At 29.2% G+C, this 21,117-nt stretch overlaps 1 pseudogene across 1 annotated transcript in view; it reads right to left on the bottom strand.

The window, feature by feature from the left end:
* The window catches only part of LOC147800840 (serine/threonine-protein kinase mig-15-like), a 58,443-nt pseudogene extending 37,991 nt beyond the window's left edge, over positions 1-20,452 (bottom strand). The window contains exons 1-6 of the transcript XR_015431068.1: positions 20,406-20,452; positions 11,151-11,355; positions 8,717-8,932; positions 7,235-7,446; positions 5,540-5,603; positions 2,003-2,253 (exon numbers count right to left, since the gene is read on the bottom strand). The product of XR_015431068.1 is annotated as a serine/threonine-protein kinase mig-15-like (transcript). The remainder of the gene's footprint in view (positions 1-2,002; positions 2,254-5,539; positions 5,604-7,234; positions 7,447-8,716; positions 8,933-11,150; positions 11,356-20,405) is intronic.
* Between the last annotated feature and the right edge of the window lie 665 nt (positions 20,453-21,117).

Below are 21,117 nucleotides of genomic sequence, written 5' to 3'. Positions count from 1 at the left end.
GAAGGCAGCTAAAGGTGACCTAAATAAACTGATTTTGTACAGGAATGTACAATATATGCTCAAATGCAGTGTTAAAAGTGCTAGCATGTAATGCAGTATTACTCCCAAGTAATTGAAAAACAAGTTAGATTAAAGATTTATTAACAGTTCCTAATATTAACAGATTTATTAACAGTTCCTAATATTAACAGATTTATTAACAGTTCCTAATATTAACAGATTTATTAACAGTTCCTAATAGCTTGCAACCAGTTTAGAATCAAATTATAGAATTACTTGATAGAGCGAGTATCAACAAGATTCAAAGAAGTGGCGTATGAATTGGTGTACATGAGCAAAAACAGTCAGCACATTTTCAGTGGCAACCAGATCTTTAGATGCTTCAAGACTATTGATTGTACAGGTTACTTGTTTTATATTTGACCCCACATGAAGAAATACAAGCATGTCAAATGTGGAGAATGCGGTGGCCAGTTCAGGAACGTGAGAAGAAATATATTAAAAGCAAGCAGCAATGATATTTTTTTCTGCATCAAAAATTAGGATTAGAGCGCATGAAGCCTACTAAAAGCTAAATAATGTATTCATATTTAAAACATACCCAATTGCGAAACTATCCAAAAGGAGCGCAAGAAAAATTCAGTGCCTGCATACAACTCTGCATTAAATGCAAAGGTCTTCACTTTGAAAATTTGTTATTATATTACAGGCAATAAAGTTTTCAAAACTCATTTGAAAGTCTGGTACTGATATTTTGCTAAGCATTAAAGTTGTAGAGCATGTGTGTCAGCTTATCTCTTATAACTCTGTAATTTTAAACTATGCACAAATTTTCAAACAAACCATGGAGTGAGGGATATTTGTGTTGCAGTATGCCACTTATTGTAAGTTTTTAAGACTAATTTCGTATAATTTATAATAAATATCTTCCACGTTATTATGTACATCATGACAATCAGTCACAAAATGTCAAGATGTGAACTAAAGTGATCTTCAAGAACACAGAAACAGATTCCTGTGGCTAAATATTATATTAAAACTATTAGTCTAGTAAAAATAGTATGTAGTCTAGTACTCTAACAAAGAGAGTACAAACTTTACTCACTTAACTATACTTTTACTCTAGTTACATCAGAAAAAGAATAAGGTAAATTACTAAGAAAACAAAGACAAAAAACACACAATTCAATGATGTCTTGATAACTACATGCTTGAGAACTAAATTTAACATCAATAAAACAAGTCCTAAATAAAGCAAAGAGAAAACTTTTGTTACTTTTAAATCTATTATATGTTATTAACTCAGAAAAAAAACTTCTTTTTATTTAACCAACATATTAGTCATTGTGTTTCTTTGGATTATTATTTTCTTAAGTTTACTAAAGTTGCAATTTTTAAAATACCATATTTATTGCAATATAAGCCACCCTTTCCTTTTCAATGTTACTGAAAATCGAATGCAGCTTAGAGTCGAAGGTGTAAAAATTTGTTGAATGGGAGAAATTTAGTTTTTACCCCTTTCAAATGGAAAAATGTAACGATCCATTCTGGTCACTGCACTAGTCACGTTTCATAGGTATATCTTTAGTGTTCAATCTATCCTGAACATGATTGTCTGCATAACAAATGCATAGGATTTCATAATAGACAACTCTTTGTAGGAAAACAGCGACACCAGCACCAATTCCATTGGAAAGTCAGTTGTGACAGTGGGAGTGACCAATAATTTTCGGAGAAAACCACAGAAAACTCAAGCATCAGTTACAAATTTTATTTTATATTTTCAAATATTTTATCAAATATTTTATTTTTCACAAATCTGTGTTCAAAATTTGGAGTACAGCTTCAATTCAAATAAATACCATATGATCATATTAAACGGTAGCGAGTCTGATATGAAGATCTGTCACCAGATCATAGTTTAGAGACCCACAGAAAACTCAAACATCAGTTACAAAAAAATTCATTAAAACTCAGAAGGATATCAAAATAATTTACTCACATGAGCGGGTATATAAATATCGTAGACATCACCAGAATCCAAATCTAGAGCCTGAAAACCTTCAGTAGAACCGTACACTACTTTGAGCCAAACACCCTCTTCAATCATCATATCTATTAGAGCAGGCCAGTGAGCTAAGTCTGCGAAAGACTTGAAGGCCATGAATTTGTGATACGGTATTGGTGCCCATTAATAAATTTCTATGCTTTCTTTCAAGGCGATCAAAAGGAGCTTTATTCTTTCAAATTCGACTGGGAAAAAATTATAAAAACAGTCACTCTTTGGTATAGTAGTGATATATTACTCATAAAGTTCTTAAAATTATAAAATAAAGAAATCAAATTCTGGTAAGAACTGGACTCTTAATTAGAATTAATCATCATTACAATGCTCTGATAAGTAGTCTAATGAAAAACCTACAAACAGGTTTATAAATAATATTTGTTATGCTTTGAAATGGATTTACGTTTAAGGTTATACACATTAGAATTGATGTAAATATAAAATTCAAAATAAAATTTTAAATAACACTAAATTTTAAATAACACATTTTAAATAACATCACTAAACAAAGAAATCATACTTTTGTCAAAAGTAGACACTTTACAAGAATTCATCACTGTTTGAGTCATTAAAATGAATAATCTAAATATAAACACTGCAAGCTGTTTTTTATAAAGAAAAAACACACTTATAAATACACAGTAGTACCTCGTTAACGTGAACATGCTTAACATAATTTTTTTTAACAGGGTGTATAGCCAGATTTTTCAACAAAAAATAAGTACCTTTTATATACTTTTTAAGCACTCTAATTAGGATCTGTGCAGTAATAAACACATTTTTTTTCTATTGTTTAAAGTTCTTACTTTATAAACATAATAAAATTCAAAGGAAACAAAATTAATTTATAAAATTCACAATCAATAAAATTCAAGAACATTTTTAAAAAAATTACACAATCATGATAAAGTAACTAGTTTCTGATAAATATTGCAGAGAAAAATATGAAAATCGTGCCCTTTTTTGTAATTTAGAACGAGAATCGACAAGGCAAAGAAAAGAAAAATTTCATTTAAAAATATAGAAAATTATGCACTTTTTACAAACCCGAATTAAAAAACCACCACCTTTAAGGGCGTTTAAAAAGCGCAAATAAAAAATAAGCACTTTTTAAAAATGTTACGCACCCTGTTTAACATGAACTAATTTTTTATTCCCTGCCAAATTGAATACGTACATAATACTTTAAAGTACTTTTAACATGAAATATCTTTTAAGGTGTACTTGAATTTCATTGCCCTTGGATTAATATGTACTTTAAATGTGAACAAAAAATTCAGTTCCCCTTGAACAGGTTAGAAAACTAATCATTCACAGTTCTACATCTATAAGAGTTTTTTAAATGCTTTGTTATCGAGTTATTAATTACAGCAATTAAATTAATGTGTATGAATTAAATCTGTTGAGAGAGCATTGTTGTTGAGCATTACAGGAAACAAGCCTTTTGTACTCTGGTGTGAAAAGAGTTTTCTTCTACCTCATGAGTGTGAAAGTAAAGAAGCATGCTTTCTTTAAAAACCCATATTGATCCTTTGTTCAATATGAATAGTTATTTCTCCACCACACTCGTTCCAAGAAATTGATATTACTGAACTGCATTTCTAGAGATAAATATGTGTGGAGCAAAGATTTTTCTTAAATTTCACTAACGAATACTTTCATTTCATAACGAATACTTTCATTTTTTTTTTGTAATGAAAAACGAAAGCTTGAATCTTTTTTTTTTTTTCGATACAGTTGATAAGTTAGAAGACTTTTGGAAAGCGTGCGTCAATAAGAAATCAAAACAAGATTTTACCAATTATCTTGTTAGTAATCCTCTTTAATTTGTGCAATGAATAAATTTTTCTCAAATAGTTACTTTTAACCCACTGATGGCTCTGCACAAAAAAAGTTGGCTTTGAACCTGCAGTCTTCTCCACATAGCAAAACGGGTTTTTTCAATACTAATAGAGAGGAGAATAGTGCACAGGTGAGAAACATTCTTCTAATTTTACCTATTTGCTAAACAGCCAGTAGCATTAGTAATCTTTTATTTGCTTCAACAGATTTAAAAAAAAAAGATAGAGCACCTGAAGTAAGAACATTTTTTAATTAAATTCATTTGAACTAAAATATTTTTAGCTTCCTTTATAACTTTATTCTATTTTTTGAAGTAATTGGTTGTATTTATTATGAGATTTAAAAAAATTATTTAATATAAAGCAGAAATAAAAACTAGATATATACTAGATAAAACTAGATATTATAGTACAATTATAATTATATGTTTCACACATAAATAAATATGAAATCAAATATATATTAACTTAAATATTTATAATGGGGATATAACAAAAAGCTTTTTGTACTACAAAAAGCTTTTTGTACTACAAAAGACTAGTTTTACAGACGCTTTTATTATGACAAGGCAATTAGGAGGATTACTTTAATCTTCACTTTTCTTGAAAATACAGTAATTGGAAAACTGAAATGTTAAGCATTAAAACTTTCTTTCAAAAATTACGATAAATTTTCAGTTCTTCTATTCTGCTTTTGTGTATAATCTTTGTTTTTTATATGCGTTTTTATAATAGCGCTGCATTCTTTAAGAAGTTTCTGATAGACATTACCTCTTTCAATGTTTTATGCATAACTTTTTTTGCGGAAAATATTATTTTTAACATTAAAGTTTTGTTTTAAGAATTAAGAGAATATTCTTTTTTATTCACCTTTACAACTTTAGCTTTTTTTTTTCAATAGCAGTTAGTTTTTTCCTTATCTTAAATATTTCTAATTATCTTAGTATCTAATTATCTTTGCTAACTTAAACATTTCTATTAAAACTTTTTCCCCTTTACCCCATATCAATTATACAGCTAAGTTTCGATTATTTTTCAATAATGACTAAACTTATTCCAATATAAAAAATATTTATTCATGTTTTTTAATTAAAAATAAAAGTGTTGCTATTCGGTCAATTTTCTTTGGCCAAATATTTGGCTTTTTGACTATTGGATACATTTCTAATTCATAATAGAGATTTAAGACAAGAAAATGCAAATTAATAACAGATATAGATGTTAGAAAACATGTATTGTAAGATTTTCTTAAAAATAATTTCTGAATTGATAATGTGAACTACTTTCAGCATGAACAAATTTTCTGTCTCCCTTCGAGGTGACATTAAACAAGGTTTGACTGTATGTACATAAAATTAGAGAATAGAAGAAAATAGAGCTACAAGTATGCTACGAAGCATAGTAAATAACAGTTTTCTTCTTTCTTTTTTTAAAATTTGTGATAAGTTAATTCATACTGAGAAGCAGTGCATAGCAGAATAAAATTTTGATACAGTGTTAACTTTGACGTGTGCCAAATAAATATTTATTTAGTATTTCTTTTGAATTGTAAGCATAAACACTACACATAAATTTATGGACATAAATACAAAATTTAGATTACATAACACTTATGCATTAAATTCTTGTTTACCTATTTTAAAATGGATAGCACATTGAAGATCTCCTACATTTATCCAACCGCTTCTTTTTTCAATCTAAAATATGATCACAGTTTTGTTAAGTAAATTGTTTTCATTAACTATAAAAAAAAGAATGGATAAAAAATTAACTTCTTAAAATATTAACTTAAATAAAAAAAAACTCATTTTAGTAATTTTTTTTTTTTTTGTGTGGCTTTAATGCTTTTGTAATGAATTTGGGGCTTTTCATTAAGCATAACAGTAACTTTTAAATAATTTACCACTAATATAGCAACCACTAGTAAAAATGGTCTAAAATACATTTTTTTAGACCTAAATAAATCTAAATAATAAAAAAAAAAACAATTTAGGTATAGGTGCAAAATAAAAAATTATAACTTGTTAACTTAGTCCTAACTCTATACTATAGACAAACAGCATGTAGTGAGCATTTATGCAAAATTTCAATAAAATAAGGCAAACAAATATTTAAAATATCACACTTACCAATAGAGAAAATAACAAAACAGGTTTTTAGCTGCAGTAACTGCACTTATATTTAAAAAAGAATGAAACGGGGAAGAGAAATGTAAAGGAATGTAAACAAAAACTGCTGATGAGTTAAGAAAAAGTATTGAATACAGTTATCATTCAATATCAGTTTAAATCACTGACTCATTAACCTTTACTATTGAGAAAATAGCTGAAGCAAAATTTAAAAGAATAAACTAAAAAATAAATTAAATTCCTAAAATGTTTAATGAGATAAACACATTTAAAAAATATTCATCATTTATTAAATCAAACAAAAAAGTGGTGCTAAAATATTGAAAAAACGAGTAAAATAAAAACCAGTCTGTGCTCTTTTTTTATTTTATTTAGACACAATAAAAATAGTGGGTACATTTAATTAAATTTGTTAACTAGCTATATTCTCAAGATCTGAATGTCAAAGATAAATTTGACATCAATTCCAATTTAACTCTCAATGAAATAATAAAAGTTATAAAAACTTTTACAAGCCTTAAAAGAGCTTAATCTTTAAAATGCTGCTTATAAAATAACAAAATCGTTTAAAAAAAATTGAAGCTATTTTTTTAATAATATATGACATTTAAATTAAAACCATTAAAATTAAACAAAAATACAGAAATTAATTTAGCCACTGTAGTATTTGTAAAGTTTAATATTGAAACCTTTTTTTATTTATTTAAATGTAGAATACCAGTTAATAAAATTAGCCACTTAATACAATCAAACTTCCTAAGAACGAATGATGCTTTATTAAGTGACAGGCACTGTATATTATTAAAAGACAAGTCTTGCTGCAGCTCCCTATAAGAAAATGGGTTTTTAAACTTTTATAACTTCTTCTCTAACTAGGACAAAAAAAAAGTTTGGGAGAGATGAAAACGAATTTGTATTTAATATTGAAATCTGAAATTTAATGATTTACTCATAATAAGCTTAAAAGTATATTTGGTTACCGTTAATAATAAAAACTAAATGAAATCAAATAAAAATTAATTACATTGTCTAAAATCAAAAGCCGAATCATAAAACATGCATTAAAAACTATTTCAGTTTCCCTATCAGCTAATAAAAAATAATTCATTAATAACTAAAATATAACTGTAAGGAATATATAAAAAACAATCCTGAACTTGAATATGTGTTAAACTGATAATACACTAACTAATACTCACTCCATCAGTTCTTAATATTTTGCTCCTCAGCCATGAGAAGTAATATACGCATACTCTACATTTTTCGCCAGACACTGTGACAAGAATATTTTGGCCATCTAGGACTTCAATTTGCCGAAATTTTCTCCTCGATATTAACTGGTACCCCTTACCTTGACCACTACGGTCAAGAAGCATGAGTCCATTCTCTGTACCAATCAGCAGATTTACTCCTAAGTAACAACAGTTTATATTAAAAAACAATAAAGTAAATTTTAGCTACAAAATTAAGTTCAAAAAGAAATTTATATAAAAAATGATAATTCCAAGCAACAGTGTGATAAAATATTGCTATCAGCAATGTAAAAATTCCACCTAATGCTTAAGTCACAGTTAGTAGCACAAACAAATAAATAAGTAAATTACACAATGCAATGAATTTAAACTAGCTTTTAATCTATTTTAATAAATGTTAACCTGCTTTAATTCCAATTAATATCAGCAAATTACTAATTAATTTTTTTCTACAAAATAATTTATAATTTTATTATGCCATATTAAAAATTTAATGTCCTTGTTCGTTACCCATGAGAAAACTTAGAAGGATACACAATAAAACATTTAAACATCGTGTTGCAATAATAATGAGTGATAATTTATTAATAAATTAATAATGTAAGGCTTACTGTTTACTTTTCACACTAAAAATAAACACCATCAAAGACTTTAAAATTATTAAAAAAAAATATTTCACTATTGAATGCTTGACTTTCAAACAAATGGCATGTTTTTACAGTTTTTTATTTATTTATTTTGATTTCCTTTGCGAGCAGCAGAAACGATCATCGCCTGGTAAATTACCTTGAAAAGGCAAGATCCGCTGTTTGAAGTGAAATTATTTAGTTGTAAGTGAACTCATTTATTTAAGAAGGTTGAAATAACAATCATATTTTAAAATAAAACAATTTAATTTGATAACTATTAATGAAAATAATAATGAAATTATTAACGAAGTTAAACTCATAAAATCTATATGAAAAATATTAATGGTTAAAAGCCTAGTTTTTAAAATATACAAAACAATGCCATCCAAAAATTTTTAAAACAATTATAGTCTTTTTCTTTGTAAAAAAGCCAGCAGTTAAAATATGCAAGTACATACAAACGTAAGTCAATATAAAGGGCTATAATGTATTCAGTCTTGTTCTAAATGTATCACGGTTTTTTTTAAAAAACTCACACCTAATTTTATCACTAATCTAGCACTAAAACTAAATCAGGTAATTTGGATATAAACTTTTGATGTTTGAGAAAAAGGATTTTGTTTTCAAAAGGAAATGAACACATTATGAGGAGTGAAATAAGAACTAATAAGCACTTTATAGGAACCCTGTAACAGAATTTAGGTTTCAGGAATAATATTTACATAATTTACTTTGCTAAATAATCGTGTATCAAAAAAGAGACGGAGAAAATATTTTTAAAAAAGTGCTCGATTCTCACTCCATAAGGCAGCACATAGAACAGAGTTGAATCGTACTTTCTTATTTCTGGAGTGTCATCAGATGACTCGTGCGATGTTGGTGTAACATTGACACTAACATGGCTCTCTCTCCTTGGAGATGGAAAGGGACCAGTACCATCACCGAACCCAAATGTGAGAAAAGAGCACTGTTTGTGTTGTAGTTGAGGAGGGGCCTTTCCAACAGCTTGCCTATACTGTTACATAAAAGAATAAAGTTATTCAATTAGAAAAATAAAACTAAGAGGTAAACAGACAATAAAGCAATATAAAAAGCAAGCATCAAGAAACTATAAATATTAATTCATGCTGTATTATTTAAAATTAGCACAACAAACAAAGCCAATACTTATTTTAAAAAAAGTGGTGATTTTATTTTAACATTTAGTGCAATTGCAATAACATATAAAAAAAAATTTTAACACTTACTTCCTGATATATATGCAATAAAAATTAAGATACTTTTATTATACTGATTTCTTTAGAATATTTAAAGCAAAAGTCAAATTTATACATAAGTAATATTACTTTTCATTTCAGTTAAAATAAAAACTAAATATTTTCAGCAAAAGTTATGTAATGAATGTATATGTAGTTACATATGTTATAGTGAATGCTAAAAACTTGGTAATTTCTCTTTCCAATAACATAACTAATTACTATTAAAAAAGATAACCATACACAAAAATTTTAATGAGACTTAAAACTAGAATATTATATTATGTTGTTCCATTTAAAATATGTTATTTATAAATTCTAAAAACAAACAAAAAAAATTATCATAATTCCTACTAAAAAAGCATAACTCTCTCAAATAGAAACACATAAAATTTAAGCGAATATTTTATTTAAAAAAAAATCACATATTAATAGCACATGTGGGTATATTTTCTGATAATTAACTTTAAAAATTATTAATGTTTCAGTCACCAGAATATCTTACTTAAAATATATATTGAATGAGCCAGTTATACAAGTCACAATAGGAAAAAACGAATTTCTTAATTCTAACTAATATTTTGCAGGGGTGACATTAAAGAAATGGGGAAACAGAAGGGAAAAAAAATATTATGCTTTAAAAACAAATAAGAATATTTTAAGTGCAATAAATGTATCAAGTAACAAATCAACTAGATGTTTCCAAAGGTCTGTCCAGACATTTTGTGAAAGGTCCGTTTTTGTAAAATTGTGAAAAAATTAATCGTAATTAGTGAATAAAAAATAAATGTTAAGTCACATTCTTTCAACCAGGGTCCTGCTTTTGTGAATTTGTGCAAATAGGGTCCTGTTATTGCAAAAATCCTTTACAATGAGTTTTTAAATTGTAAATGGATACAAGATTATGCTCAACACTGTAAAATAATAATAAAAACAAATTAAATTTTCAAAAATAAACAGCTATTGCTGCCACTAAATTAGAAATGCAACACACAAATATTTGGTTAGTCTATACTTAGTTCCTTTGCATTTGTCTTTCTCCCCCCCCCCCCGCTTCCTGGGAAAGGTTCATTCGATTAGCTAAACAATAGTGAATATAATCAAATCTGTGAAGGGTCCACTTTTAAGTTAAAATATTTTGTTAAGGATTTGTTAATGGACCCAAATTTCTTCTAAATAGACCTTAATTTTTGAAACCAATGCCATACAGTATGCTTATTCACAGCACTACCCCCTGACACTTGACATATTCGGAGTTCTCATGCAGCTAGTGATAAGCAGTGTATGGTGTACCTGCTTTTATAACAACTAATATTCCTACTCTGAACCGACAGGATTTTTGTCCACTTTACACACTAATTTACTTTTCACTCAATAGCAAAGCAAAGACAGCAAGAACTTTATTAGTTACCATATATATATTATATTAAACACTAACTCATGCATGCATTTTAAAGTTTAAAATATATACACACTTAAATATAGTAATATAGTTAACAATTATGTTTAAATTGAGATTATAGTTCAAAATTAACTCTTACTTTAATTTAAAAAATCTGTGTTAAAATATAAATTTTGGTCAGTAATTTTATAAAAAGAGTTTTCAGAAGACCTTTTGTTTATACTATGGTCAATACTTAAAGTTTATTTATATACACTGGTTATTTTAGATAATAGTGCATAATAATGGTAAAAATTTTGTTTGATATAATTTGAATTCTTAACTGTAACAAAAGAGGAATTTTTCAATACACTTTTTCTCATAAGTTTAGCTACTTAAAATATCAACATTAATGTTATACCAATACATAAAAGCAATTCTTAAGGTTTTTGATAGCTTTCACTGTGATGGTTTCACACACAGTTATCTTAAAAAAGCTAAAAGTGCAAAAAAAAAAAAAAAAAAAACTCGTTCACAATAATTAAGTCTTACTACAATTTTAGTAACACAACAGTTATAAAAATCACAAGTAATACCTCATCTGATATTGTTGAGTCTTGAAGCCCATGCTGTGGTGAAGACTGATGATCAGATGTGTTTGAAGCATGTTGCTGCAAGAGGTCAGGTACAACACCCATAGAACGTGCTAGCGGTCATCCCTATATTACCAGGAGAGCTTCGAGTCCAGGACCTCGATCACAGCCACCGCTTGATGAACTCCGATCTGTTCGCTCCCTATCACTGCAAATAACAAAAGAGCTTTAGTTTTCAGAACTAAACACAATTAAAAAGGAGAGAAAATTTAAAATCTCTGGAATTTAAAGTATAGCAGATATGCTTCTAGTCAGCTACACATTTATGCAGATTTTATTGCTATTACAAGAGTAATACTGTTTTACTACAGTGTGTTCCATAATTCAAGCAGGAAATAATTTTGATTGAAAACACAAGTTTTAAACCAAAAATTGTGATTTAAAAAAAAAACAAACAAAAAAACAACCTAGAATTGCATGTGTGATAGCGCGTTTGAAATTTTAATAGTCTAAACCCAGAACTTCCAGAAATCCACAACACTGGCATTTTATTTTCAATATCCGCATTTTATTAATCAAATGACATAAAACTCAAAGATTGGGTGACTTTTAGAACACTCTTTATTGCAAACAAATAGCATTTTTTCAGCTAGGAATACAAGTAATATTATGTAATTTTTTTAAAATTGTTAATACATGAATTAGAGTAACAAACCATGCCACAAAAATTTGACATCCAACAACTGACAGTAACAAAAATGACTACTAAAACTGTTCCCTAAGAGCTATCTGCTACTCTATTTAAGTGCTACTCTATTAAACAAGATTTGTCTTACTTATAGTTCTGAGGATAATATTATTTTTAATTTTCACAAATAAGCTTGAAACTTATATATCAGTTTCAAAATTAATACTTTAAATAACTATAAATACATGAAACAATACTGCATTAAAATGATAAACAATTCATAAAATTAATGTTAAATAAAGTGATACATTATTGCATTAAAAAAGAAATGTAAAAAGGTTTGCAATGTGTAATAAAGTAGACATTATATTAAATCATTTAAGTTTGTGTATTTTGAAGAAAAAATAATTTTTTTAAATGCAATGCAAAGATAGAAAATTTTAAAAATAGAAAGGTAGTTAAAATAATAACTAACCATCAAATCAGATAATCTGTTTTGTTTTTGACTACCAGTGATACCACCATCAATTTTTTTATATTTGTAATCTCAACCTCCAAAAAGTTGTTCAATATTTTTGTCATCTGGAAAGAAAAAACATTTTAAATTAAGTGCATAAATAGGCACAGTTACCAACATGAAAATAACAATCCGAGGATTTTTTAAAAATGTAAATTTTATACCAATTCTCAAGTCATTTATATAACATTCTAGAAAAAGGAAATTTTAGAGATTTTATAATCATTTAGAAGAAACTGGTATTTCAAATTTGCTGCACTGCTTTTAGTTAGCAGTTGTCTTTAAATTAATTTGAATACTACTTGTATTTATTATTTTAGAAATAATGACTGGAGACAAAAGAACTGTTGCTGTCATGTGGACTCCAGACAGAAAACAAACTAGAGTAGTTTTGAGGTCTAGAACAGGGTTTCTTAACCTGTGGTTCATGGACCCCCTAGGGGTCCATGAGTCATATTTTGGGGGTACGCCGACTACTTTTAAGACGATGGGATTAATAATATTTAAATAACATTGATCTTTTTTTTTCTAAAAGATGAAAATACATACATATTTGAAACTAGGTGATTGAGATACCCCAAATTCAGTGCGGACCCTCTAATATCCTTGTCATATTTTTAACATTCTGCACCAACCGGCTTCCCGTTTGAACCATCCGGGGCAATCCCCTGTTTACATCCGATTTGCTATTTTTATAATCCTCTATCGACCCCTCATTTTTTATGAGCCGTCCCTTTGCTCTTTTCTCTTAGATATGCCAGATATCCTCCACAATATGAGGAGCCACATTCGTAAACCATATAAAAGTTTAACATTTTTAAAAACACAAAATAGCCTTCGAATTTTATTTCAATTGAAAATAAAGTAAAGTAAAAATAATTGATGGTTTTTGCAATAATTTTTTTTACAGGGGTTGGTCTGTGACTTCTTAAAAAATTTCAAAAAGGGTCCATTATACCAAAAAGGTTAAGAAACATTGGTCTAGAATGAACATTGCAAACTTGATATCTTAGCATAAAAGTTACAAAACAAAGAATTAAAGATAAAATTTCAATTAAAAATAGCAATCGGAATTCTGAGAAATGACAATGCTCAGAACATTTCAGATTAAAATTTAAGTATCACACAATAAACGCAAATTTATTAAGAAAATAAATAAACAAAAGATCAAGGTCCTTGAATCAGGGTTTGTTGATTTAAATCAGCTTGATTTTAATCATGATTTAAATCAAATGATTTTTTTAAAAAAATCATTGATTTAAATAAAAAAAAATTTTTTATGTATATATTGATTTAAACAGTTAAAAAACAGTGTTTTAAATTATTGATACTTTTATTATTTCTTTTCTTAGTTTTAAAATTTATTTTAAATAAATTGCTGCATTAATTAATTTTAGTTAACGAAATTACTTTCTTTCTTGGTATGTGATAAATTTTAACACAATCGAAATTACATCTTTAAAACTCTTGACTCTTGAGATTGAAAGTACAGATTAAAGTAAACATTTAAGTATTTTTTTCTCATATGTTTACAGTATCTTTGACATTATCAGATTTTTTATAAAGAAATTTTGTGAGAAAAAAAATTTCAATGAGTATATAGATTTTTTTTAAAAATTTTTTTAGCTTATCTGTTTTGATATAGAATTAAAAACAAATATTTTAATATAAAAATATATAGATTAAATATTTATTTATTTTTTGATGAATGACTGCATTTATAAACACAATCTGTTACATTTATTTAGTCATTTTAAAAATCAAGAGAGAGAGAAAAAGGAAATCACAATTTTAAATTAAAATTATGAATTGGTAATTGAAACTTTGTTTTATATTTAAAGTATTCCTTAAATTCTCTATTTCATCTAGTCTTTTAATTTCAATCATGCATTTGTTTCGAAATAGTTGCTATGCATTCAAAGCTATGTACTATAATGAAAAATTGTTTTAGGTAGTTAGAGCTTCTAAAATATTCTTATAATATAATTTTAATATTAATTTAATTTTAATTAAACATTTATAAAGTTTTTTCTGTCATAAATCAAAGTTCTTACAGTGTATTTGAATAAAAATCAAAAAAATCTGATTTAAATCAAAAAAATCCGATTTAAATCAAAAAAATTGACTTTTTTTATTTTTTCTAAAAAAATCACGAACCCTGCCTTGAATATTAACCACTGTCTTAAGCTACTAAATGAATTATTTCAATTTTTATCTCTTATATTAATAATTTCTACCTTAGTAAATTTCTTGTTTACTTTGTTACAGAATAACAAATTACTTATTTATCACTTCAAAAGAAAGGAGAACATTTATAATAAATTTAAAACTAAAACTAGCTCAAAAATAACAAGTGCAGAATCCACCTAAAAAAAAACAAAAATCCATAAATTTTTCAATCTGATGATATCCATATACAATTTTTGTACACATACCTTTTACTACAGACTCCTCCTTAAAAGTAATCAAACAGTAAGTATGACGTTTTAAATTAAAACGGCTACTCGAAATAATAATATATTAAATTTAATAATAAATTGAAAACGCTTAAAACTAATTTCGTTGGATTTAATTGACGTGTTTACATAATTGCATAAACAAGCAAATAAATTCATTGGGGTAATAATAATTCAACTTCAACAATTCATCTGCAAGGAACATCGAGCAGAACAGGCACAAGGGCTTTCACACCAGTTACGATTCATTCAAAAGGCACATTCAACAGAACAAACAACAGAACTTCCACACAAATTAACATTAACAGGGCAATTACAATTCAGTTAAATGTATTCATTCACAAGGCACATTCAACAGATCAAGCAAAAGAGGCAGTCAAATAATATGTAACTAAGTCAACTCATGTGAAGAATTTAGTGCCAAAAACAATATTATTTTATATAAAAATTACAATAAATGTCGTCAACATGCCTAAATACTCGAGCATGCGAACTTTCATTAGTTAACCAGAAATACAAGTAGCCGTGAATTTAAAAATGATTGTGCACCCTGAAATAGGTAGATACTATTAAAAAACATGCATTTCTATTTTAATTGAATTCTTTAATTTAAAAATCCAAACTGAAAACAAATTTATATGGTAAAAATAAATTATTGGTTTAAAATCAATTTCCAAAGATTGTGCGAAAATATTTTTACACTTTTAGCTTACTTGTCTTCTATGACCGTTCTAGTTTTCTTTGGAATTCAAATTTTATAAGAGGTAAGATAAAAGCGCTCAGCAAACTGTTAAGTAAACATCTTGAAAGGGAGCAGAAATAAGAATAAATAGCTTTAGTGTAAAGGTTGCTGGTAGAATCCTTTTACCCTGGACTTTATTCCAAATATTCCTATTTCCTGGTATATATAAGTCCCGCAGTGGACTAATCGTTAAGACACGGTTCCCAGGCAGATCACTGAAGTCAAATGTTCGAATATAACACCAATTTTCCTAAACAACTCGTAAACAATTTTGACTGAAATAAAATTATCGCCGATTCCCTGAAAAATATTAGTTGCTAAAAAATTACCTTCGTTTATCTTCCTGGATCAAGTATTGAGAGAAATTTGCTTTCGTAGAGAACTCTTTGATGCAACTATCCCACATTTGCGTAACATGGAGAGGAAAACCACGAAAACTTATTTCGGTTAGCCTGACGGCAAGGGGACTTTAACCCATGATCCGTCTACCGCTGAGGATATTTTACATCAGCACTGTGGACGGTGAGAGCCGGGTGCGGAATTCGTATCGACCAGCCATTGTATCCTACCAGGTTTACCTGATCGGGAGGCGAGCTCTCTATCCCCTGAGCCACCACGGCTCAATACTATCATTTTTATTTTATGATCGTCGTTGAACAGCTGACCTAATTCTGGGTTTCGATTACCAATGTTCAATTCTGTATTCTTGTAATTTTGATCACAATCCAGAAAACAAGGGAGCTCCTGGATCAGAGTTTTTGATTTGTTATGGGAACATGGAGGACTTTGTGACCTGACAGATTTAACGGGCATCAGTCACTATTTACTACACGGGGAGTCATCGGCCGGCGATCTCTTCGACATGGGCCCAGTATCCTACGAACTAGGCTATCCTAGCCCTCTCTTGTAATTTTATTTTATATCCGATTTTGGGTCCTCTCTTATAGTTAAAATTGGGGATTCAAGGTCACAGTCACTTCCTTCGTCGCTATGGTAACAATGTGACTGCCAACAATGCCACCATTTTTATTCAAGCCGCAATTAATGAATATCTATAACTCATAACTGTATATTATTATAATTACGGGGGTGGGGGAAAGTGAGATATGCGGATACTGTGGTGACACAGTGGGGTGAAGTGTACATTCACCGCATTTCTGCGTTATGTGGTTCGGGCAGAATGTCGAAAATACGATATTTCATTTATGAAAACCAATGTTATCATTTGGGATGTGAGCAAAAACTCTTATCTGGATGAACTGCATAACTGTCACTACATTAAAAAAAAATGAAATAATTAAAGTTTGTACAGACGAACCTCGCTATAGTGAGCGTTCAAAGGACAGAAATTTCGGTTCACTATAACCGGGGTTTCTCTATAACCATTCCGCAAACGATTTTAACTTATGGTTCCAAACCCCCCCCCCCCCTTTTATTACGCATTATTTAAATTATTGACCCATAGAACGAAATACAAAAATGACTTAAAAATAATTCGTAGTAACAAAAATATGTTGACTTTTATTTTCTATTACTCTTCGTCTAGCGTACAAAATTTTTTTTAGTTATCTTTAGTTGATGAGCAATTCTCAACATCGCGAATATTGAAACACTTCCCGACTCTCCGATAATTTTTCTAGAATTTATGTTATTCCGCTTTTTATTAAACCTGTCTTACCAGCCATTCGAGCACTTAAAAGTAATCTCACCCAATCGCTTAGCAAATTCATCGGCTTTGACTTGAATCACTTGTGGCCAGACCAGGGGCCCCCATCAGGGGGGAAGGTGGGCACACGATGCGCCCACTTAAAGCCTGGGGGGGGGGATTTTTACGCTAAATAAAACGAATAGTTTAGGGGGAATTTAGAATTTGCCCAAGAATGCACCCATGAGCTTGGGGGGGATGGGGGCCACTGGGCCAGACATTGGAAGAGGGCGGCTTCTTTGAATGCTGAACATATTCAATAATGAAGCACACAAGAAAAAATGCTTATTGCTACATTCCATGCTATAGATGGTTTTTAAAAATCGGTATATGTATTTGTTTTGAAGTAGACATTTCAAAATTATTGCAAAAAAATTAAGAAAATAAGATGAAAAAAAGTGGATACTATCCAAATTCTCTTCTTTCTTTGGTTCATTATATCCACAAAAAATAACATTATACGGGTGCAGTAAGGCAGGGGAGCGAACATTTCGTTCACTTTATCCGGGAATTCACTATAAACCGTGTTCACTATAGCGAGGTTTCACTGTATTCTCAACTTGGTGGTCCATGATATTAATGAATTCACGAACGCTGATTTAGATAATAGCAATTCTTCATTTTTTCTTTTTAAATATAATCTCCAGCTTGCATGATTGCTTCTCATTATGTTTTTATTTAAATATTGTTTTTTGAAAAAAATAAAATAATTTTTTTTTTTGAAAAGTAAAACTTATACTTAAGAACTATCGCATTTTGTGAAGTTACATTTATAATTGTTGATAAAAATTTATTAATAATTTTAGCGTAGAAAAATAAACGAAACACTAATTCGTATCTCTGAAGCAATAAATTTGTGAATCAATCATGGACATAATGAATGAGCAAATTTATGAAACAGAGAATTAATAAAGTCGTCAATCAATGATTATCAGCGATTCAATAAATTAGCAAATATTTGACTTAATGAATTGATAAATAAGAGAATGCATGTATCAACAATCGATTCATCAGAGACTTAATCATCGAATGCGTGATTTAACAGGTGAGTGATTTATTGAATCGATAAATATGTAAACGAAAATGAAAAAGAATCAACACATTACGGAATCAATAAAATAGTGCGATAAGAGTTCAATCGACTAAAAGTTCAAAGAATCACTGATTACTGATTCGCTTCTCATTGATTAATTTTTTCTTTAATACTCTAATTCAGTAATTCGCTGTTTCATTTTCCTACTAATAATTTAATTCATCTTTTCTTGCTTTCATCCCCTGACTGATAATCAGATGCATTCAATTTTTGTTTATTTCACTTGATCCGTTTTTTAATATGGTAATTTATTTTTGATATATCGATTCACTGTTTTTTTTCCTTCAATTTAATGATTCATTATCCACTGACTCGTTCATTTATTAATTTGCTCATTTCATGGATTTGAAGATTCTTGAATTTCATTCTTAGCCTTATTCTATACTTATTTGGACATTTTATTATACTTATTTCATTTTTTACTGTTATGTGTGCACTAAATGCGAAATTACGGATAACTATTACAATCTAATAAGTAACTACGAGTATATAAATAAATTTCAGTTGTTTATGGTAAAGATAAATAATCAAATTAAAAAAAAAGAAACTCTGGTTAGTAAGCTTGTTTAACTGAAATTCTGTAGTTTCATATTACATTCAGAAAATATTTCTGAATCTTACTAAAATAAGTAAACCGTTTCTAAGTTTGATTTCTCTTCGTTTCTAATAAGTACAGAAGTAAATCAATGGAAGAAAAAATAACAACTAATTTAAGCCAATCGAGCACTAAAATTCCACAATATAATTGTATTTTCCACCATATATGAGAGTCTTTCAAATGAAACCTGGTCAATGCGTCTAACTATGCATTAGACGTAATGGGGCGCCACGTAACTGCGTGTATGGCTGCACCATCTATTGGTAGAGAGACTGACGTATGAGCAACGTTTGAGGTTGCATAGCGACAGTGTGGTTGCACTTCGAAGAGAAGGTGGTCATGCAAGTTATCGTCCACTACGGAACATGCAGGCGAGTAAGCAGGAGCAACGAGTTTCGGTGGGAAACGCTGGAACATCCACCGTACTGTCCAGACCTTTCACCGTGCATCTTTCATGTTTTTGGACCTCTAAAACAAGCTATTCAAGTATATATTTTCAAAATGGACGACGAGGTGTGTGACTGGGTCCAGGCCTGGATCCGACAGCAGCCTACTAGCTTCTTCAAAGATGTAATAGACCAGCTAGTGTCGCAATGGGATGAATGTGTGCTAACAGTTTTGGCGACTATTTTTGAGTATGCGTACTGTGTATAAGTGCATTTGTGAGTTAATAAAATCGTTACTTTACACTAGTGATCGGGTTTCATTTGAATGTCCCTTATATACATAACATAACCAAATGCCGGGATAGCCTGGTCGGTAGGGCGCTGGGCCCATATCCAAGAGGTCGTGGGTTCGATCCTCGCCGGTCGAAGATTCCCCGTGTAGTAAATGGTGGCTGATGTACGTTAAATCTGTCGAGTCTCAAAGTCCTCCATGTTCCCACAACAAATCAATACCTCTGGGGGTACTGATCCAGGAGTTTCCTTGTCTTCTGGATTGGTTCAAAATTACAAGGCTACGGAGTTGAACGTTAGTAGTCGTAAACCCATGAAATTGGGTCGGCTGTTCAACGACGGTTATAAAATAAAATAACATAACCAAGAACATAAACCAACATTGAAAGGAAAATGATTTAAAAAAATATTCAGTAAAACGTCATCACATTAAAGAAAATAATTTTAATACATTTTTACAACTCTTTTTACAAGAACTTTGACTTTATCCTCATCGTGATGCCGCAAATTGCCTCATCTTTAAATACTCTTCATATTATTTTACGTATTACACACAGAAAGAATTGTCCTTTGTTATCATCTATGACAAATATATATTCTTATCTGAAAAATAATATACTAGCTTCTTAAATGCTTTATAAAGGTTTGTAGAAATTAAATTTCTTCCCTTCTAAATCCTCCTTCGTAGAGCTACTTTCTTTTACTGCATTCCATTTGTATGAATACATTTATTGAAGAATTTAATGAACAATAAATAAATAAATTTATAATCGAACATTTACCTGATTCCTGACAGACAGGAAGCAGCCATCTTCTTCATGAAATTCATTTCTACAAATATTATAGAAAATGCATTATAATAACTATAAATACAACTTTATTATGATTAAATAAACTAAAATGGAAAGATATTTGATTAAAAAAACTTCATTCTCTTCAGAAAATATACAGACTGAAAATAACAGTCGACATGTTTCAGAAATAGGCTTCTATTTTCAAGGCTTGTGACTTAACCCTACGAAGTTTGTTACTTTACAGAATTTACTTCGCCGTTTTTTTTTACAGTTTGTTATAAAATTGCTTCGATCCTCTCCAGTTTTGGTTCATTTTGAGGTCTCTAAAACATTCCATCAGTTTTGATAATAGTTGAAGGCACATTCCTTACTGTACAAACGCTTTAAGACTTGATTGAAAGTACTCGACAGACATTATCAGGAATATGAGAAATCATCAATTACTGCCTCATGGACCCGATGCGTCGTCGCTTTCCAATGAAGTAAAACGAGTTCGAATCCAAGCGATATCGGATCGATACGAATTCTTCACCCAGCTGGCACCGACCACAGTGCTAACTTAGAGTATCTTCAGTGAAAGACGGTTCGTGGGTTAGAGTCCCTTTGCCATCGGGCTAACCGTGGTAGTTTTTCTAAAGTAAATTTGGGATTAGTTCCATCAATGAGTCCTACATTAAAGCGAATTCCTCCCAATATTTCA

The sequence above is a fragment of the Parasteatoda tepidariorum genome, unplaced genomic scaffold (assembly GCF_982258835.1).
Source record: "Parasteatoda tepidariorum strain Cologne lab strain unplaced genomic scaffold, Ptep-v5.0 scaffold_12, whole genome shotgun sequence".
Classification (NCBI taxonomy): domain Eukaryota; kingdom Metazoa; phylum Arthropoda; class Arachnida; order Araneae; family Theridiidae; genus Parasteatoda; species Parasteatoda tepidariorum.
The sequence above is the reverse complement of the archived record's forward strand: the minus strand, read 5'-3'. Positions and strand labels throughout refer to the sequence as shown.